Below are 6,000 nucleotides of genomic sequence, written 5' to 3'. Positions count from 1 at the left end.
GGCTTCCCAGGGGAAGGGTCACCTGGGGGTGAGAGGGAGGGATCAAGCTTGGTCCACCTCCCATCTTCGCTGGAGTCTTTGCAGCTTGTGATGTCTCCTTCTTTGAAAAGTCCTTCAGGCTGTACAGAGCAACGGGCTTAAACCTGGCTTGTTTCTTGAGCACCTACTGTGTGCGGGGGACTTTATACTCATTGTTTCATCGACTCCTCCCCCAAATCCTCCAAGGACTTTTCCTTTTCCTTTTATTCTTATTACAGCATTACTATGAATGCTAGAAAATTCCCTTTATGAATAAACATTTAAATTTAAGAACAGAGTTTCTTTTAATATTAAGTAAATATCAGTGTCCCTGGAGGGATGTGGCGATGGCAAAATGGTAAGGGGGTACCAAAAAGTTCATTAAACACTAGGGAACTGTGGCCCCCAACATTTGCTTCTGCCACACGTGGTGACCACTGATGACACCTATGTGGCTGCAGGTGCATCATTAACTTACACACGTTCTTCACAATTTTAAGCTCAAGGTATCACTGGACCTTGCAAATCAATGACACGGAGCTGGAGAAAGAGAGAAAATAGCACAAATTTACAAAACAATATTAAGGTGGTGTAAAACCAGCAAAAGAATCGTGCCCCACTAGATTGTCCCCTGAAGACCCTTCATGCTCACCCTTAATCCTGTCCCCAAACTGGAATTCCGTCCCCTCTCCTACTGGCCCTGTCTAATTTGTCAATATCTCAAAAGGTCTTTTTTACTGGACTGTTCCTGTGGGGGACGGGGGGGATGTTGACAAATGGCAGTCAATATTGACTTTCTCCTGCCAGATGACAAGCGCACCCTCCGAGGTGCAGCCCAAAGGAATTCTGGGGCAGGTGAAATTAAATAGATCGATTAAGAAATATTCAGTAAAGCAGGGTGACAGCAATAAAGAACCTGGAACTGGAGCCAGAAGGCTGGAGTTTAAGCCCTGGCTCCTCTACTCAGCTCTGGTGTGGCCTTGGGCAAGTCACTTAACCTCTCTGTGCCTGTGTTTTCTTCTGTAATTTGGGGATAATGATGATATTTATGTGAGAAGGTATTGAGAGTAAAATATATATAAAAAATATGTGTGTGAGGACCGGCCCGTGGTTCACTTGGGAGAGCGTGGTGCTGACAACACCAAGTCAAGGGTTAACATCCCCTTACCGCTCATCTTTAAAACAAAAACAAAAACAAACGTATTTGTTTTATATATATATATATATATATATATATATATATATATATATATATATATATATATATAACAAATATTCATGACTCTCCTCATGACCTAGCATGGGGTAATGTTTACAAGCTTGTTCTTTTTTCTACCTGGGAGCACTCCTTATCCTTCAAGACCCCATGAAATGTCCTCTCCTCCAGGCAGCTTTCTTGTCTCTCCCCCGCAGACAAAGCCCTGGCACCCCTCTCTGTCCCCCACCTGCCTGCTGTTCCTCCCTCTGGCTCAGCCCCGACCCCATGGAGTTGGAGTGTCTTCCTCTGGCTCTGCCTCCCCCAGACTGGGGCCTTCTGAGGTCAGGAAGGTCAGGGCTAGGCTCTTTTGTTTTGGTTTATTTTTCCGGGTTCCCAGCATCACCTGGCACTGGCCGGACACAGAAGAGGCTGAAGGGTGTTTGCTGATGAATAACCATCTGGTGATGAACGAATCTATGTAAATTTCAACCTCCTGACCCTGGCATTGAGGTCTCCCTTACTCCCAGACCCGCCGTGTTCTAGCCTGAGGACATCCTTGCAGACTTCAAAACTGATCAGGCTCTCTCTCCCCTCCATGCCTCTGCCCACGCTGTTCGCCTGCCAGGATGCCCTTTCCCAGCTCAAACTTCATTTTCCAGCAGTCCCCTCTAGTGTCCCCTCCTCCAGGAAGCCTTCCTTCAGTGTCCCCAGAAAATGTCTCATGCCCCTCTGAACCTCACCAGCCCCGTTCTTCCTTCTGGCCCCGCCTGGCCCCATGTTCTGTCTCCTTGAGGGCTGGGAGGGGGCTCAGGCACTGGGGACACCTACCTGGGAGAGCCCTGGGCGGCTGAGGACCTTGCTCTGGCTGTGCCGGTGCCCGCAGGAGCCTGGGTTTCAGTTCAGGGTCTGCACGTCAGCAGGGCGGGGCTGGCTGCCCCGGGGGTGGTTTCTGTTTCCTCAAGCAGGTGAGCCCTGGGGAGGAACCAGGACCCAAGTCGCCCTCTGTCTGCAGTCCACCAGAAGCCGCTGGAGTCAAGGTGGGGGGACACCTCGCTCCCACCTAGCCTGCAACAAGCCTTTATTGAGCACCTACTGTGTGCCAACTCCTCGGGGGCACAGGGGTGACCCCAAGAAAGGTGCGGGCCGCACCCTCCCGGTATCTATATGTAGTCAATCGAGCAATGAGAAGGAATGAGAAATCCTTAAAGTTGGATTACAAAGTGGGCAGTCTGTTGGCGGGCAGGGGACAGGGGTTGCAAGGGCCCCCAGGGTAGCCTAACTGCCCTGGAGGAAGGGGCATCCCAGGGCCAGTAGAAGTCAGCTCGATGGGGGGGTGGTGCAGGAAGTGCTGTAAGTGGAGCGATCATCGTGAGCAAAGGCCCTGAAGCGGACGGAGCCGACAGGCCAGAGCGTCACAGCACACTCGGGGCCACGTTAAGACTCCTCTGCAGAAAAAATACTTAAGGTCATATTTTATAATGGCGTTGGCATCAAGAGCCACGTAGTCCGGGCTGGATTCCTTATTATGTATTCATTATTAGTGGATTTGAGTTTTTCTTCTGATTTTCAAATAAACTAAAACATGTTGGGGGCTGCAACACACATCGTGAGCCCCTATGCCTAATGGGGATGACCCTGGCCGTGTGTGGGCCGCCCCTCTCTCTGCCGCTGGGTGCATGGGCAAAACCACTTCCTCCTCTCCGCTCGGGCAGAGCGGCCCAGCTCCTCATGGCGGGGCTGGGGGCCTCCCCACGGGCTTATCGCCCTGGCCCGGCTGGGCTAGACAAACCACACTGTGGGCTCAAGCTGATACCCCTCTCGCCCCCCACCTCTTCTCCTCAGGGTGGTGGGGGGGCTTATCTGGAGTCTGCGGGTCCACGTGGCCCAAGCAGGAGACACATGGAACCCAGCTCCTCGCTCCCCGCTGTGTGGCGTCAGGCGAGTTGCTCAGCCTCTCTGGGCTTCAGTTTCTGCATCTGTTAAGTGGACATGATAATAACCCTCCTCTGTCCCAGGAAGATGATAGGAGAGACGACCCTCAAACATGGAGCATGGGTCTCTGTTGAGGGTACAGCTTCAGGACTCTTCACTGGGACAATCCAATGCCTTTGTGCTTGGCGATGGGAGACATGGGCTTTGGCACCAGCCTCATGGGCTGGGCCACCTTGGGTAACTCATTTCACGTCTCTGATCCTTCATACCGTCCACAGCCCAATGGGCCAGCTCCCAGCTTGATGGTGAGGGCAAACGCTACTGGGGAGGGGACCGGAAGTGCCCAAGAGACCCTGGTCACTTGGAAAGTCTGGCCATGGGTGGCCTCATTTGCATGGAGCTCAGAGTCTTCAGGAACAAGTGGCATTTCGGTGGCGCTCCCAGCTCTAGCCCAGCTCTGAGGCTCCAGCCCTCTTCCCCTGACCTGCTTGGGGGATGTGCTCCCCCACAGACTAACATCCTCTTCTCAGACTGTCACAACACAACCATCCCCCACCTCTTGGTGTCCACAGTCCTTGGGCCTGCAAACAGATATGCTTCCCCCAGAGGGAGGAAGGGGACCGGTGGTGGCCCATGTGGTGGGGAAAACGGAGGTGGGGAGATAGTGGGTTTGGGACCCCAAGGCTCCTCTCCCTCTGATGTCAGCTTCTTTAAGGGGACAAATCTGGGCTTCTCACTCTCTGCCTCAGCTGGTGAGGTGGGACATTCACAGCCCCGTGTGGGGCAGCCCTTGGGGTAGGCGGCCACAGTGCTGTGTCGGTTCTGGGAAAATGCTGCAACTGTAGATGTGAGGGGGCGGGGAAGGCATCAGGTTCTGCCAGTGCTGGCCTTTATGCAGTTTTACAGTTCCGTCTTCCTATGATGAATCCATTCTATTCATTCATCCATCCCGCAAACATTGGCTGAGCCCCAGCTCTGTGTGGGCACGGTGAAGCAGAAGGCAAGACAGGCATGGACCCCGCCCTGTGGAAGCCCACCATCCATGGGGAGACAGATGACGAACAAATTCACACGCAGGAAAGGCTGGCACAGGGGACACAGCAAGGGCAAAGGCCCTGGGGTGAGAATGAACTTGGCACGCTTGAGAAGCTGACAACAGCCAAGGTGTCCCAAAGGTACAAACAGTCCACATGTCCATCAGCGGATGAATGGCTAAAGCAAATGGGGTGTGTCCACACACTGGAATATTATGCAGCCACAAAAAGGAATGAAGCCCTGACGCACGTACAAGATGGATGAATCTTGAAAACATGATGCTGAGTGAGAGAAGCCAGACACCAAAGGCCACACGGTGCGTGATTCCATTTGTATGAAATGTCCAGAACAGGCACCTCCACAGAGGCAGAGCAGATTGGTGGTTGCCGGGGGCTGGGGGAGGGGGATGGGGAGTGACTGCTGATGGGGACGGGGTAAGGAACATGTTCTAAAACTGCCTTTGGTGAGGGTTGCACAACTCTGTGAATACAATGAGAACTGTTGAACTGAACACTTCAGTGTAATTGAACACTTCAGGGTGAAATGAATGGCATATGAATTATATCTCAATAAAGCTGTTATTAAAAATAAAAACGCGGGGGCTGGCTGATTAACTCAGCTGGTTAGAGCTCGGCCTTGCAGCACCAAGGTCAAGGGTTTGGTTCCCCATACTGGCCAGCCACAAAAAATAAAAATTAAAAAAAGCCAAGGTGTCATTTCTCTCGGTACAAGAGGACAAAAGCCCAGGAGCCCCCTCCCCCCCGTCACGCCATCCAAGTCCTTAGAAAAAAGCAAAACGAGTGACTCTCTGAGCAAGAGGTCAGGTATAAGGCGGGACTGAAGAGTTAAAGGAATGACCTCCTGACCTTATTTGGGCAACTGGCTGGGAATTTGCGGGGAGTCGAATTCTCATTTTCCAGGTGAGAGGACCGAGGCTCAGCTGGTGAGGGGACATGCCCAAGGTTGGGCTGGGGGTCTGGGGCAGTGCTGGGATTCGGGCCCAGGCAGTTCCCTCTCACCTACGACCTGTAAAAGGCTTGGAAGAAAGCCAGACATGGGGTGGGTGCTTAATCAGCGTTTGCTATGAATTGCTAACGATCCATCACTTTCTTAGAATTTTGTGGCTTTGAGAGGAGTGGGAAGAAAGGGTTTCTCAAAGTGGCCTTCTATTGAGCATCACTGTGGGGGGCTTTGAGTCTAAGAAGCAGAATTTGGGGCCCTCCTGAAGTGGGTGCTCAGGGGCCTCAGGGATGGGGACCCAAGAGATGGTGATGGCAGCTATGCTGGGGACCACCAGGGCAGACCCCTAACCTGGTCAGGCGGGAAGAGGGAGTGTGTGGCAGGGGCTCCCAATCCTCCAAGTTTGTACTACTTTCTCCTCAGTGGGTTTTGGGGGTGGTAAGGGGGTGCCCAGAGAGGGAGAGGCCTGGGGACAGGGAGTGTCTCCTAGGCTTCAGAGGCCACAGGTTGAACCCGAGCCGGTGGTGGTTCTGGGGGAAGGGGACATAGCTCCTCCCTGCTCACCCCTGGAGGCCACCTATGTGTCTTTCATTAATTCAATGGGCAGAGGCCACACAGGAGCATGCCACAGATGAGGTAGGAGAGAGGAGAATGGTCGGGGAGGCCTCTCTGCAGAGGTGGCTCTGGATGGTCATGACCTGGTGGGCAAGTGAGCTGTGCAGATTTCAGGGGACTGCTGGACAGAGGGTACGGCAAATGCGAAGACCCTGGGGCAGCAACGAGTCTGGGGTGAGGCAGAGGAAGGAGAGGGGTGGAGTGGGGTGGGCCAGGGGAGGGTGGCCAGAACAGAGGTGAGA

The sequence above is a fragment of the Cynocephalus volans genome, chromosome 10, assembly GCF_027409185.1.
Source record: "Cynocephalus volans isolate mCynVol1 chromosome 10, mCynVol1.pri, whole genome shotgun sequence".
Classification (NCBI taxonomy): domain Eukaryota; kingdom Metazoa; phylum Chordata; class Mammalia; order Dermoptera; family Cynocephalidae; genus Cynocephalus; species Cynocephalus volans.
The sequence above is the reverse complement of the archived record's forward strand: the minus strand, read 5'-3'. Positions refer to the sequence as shown.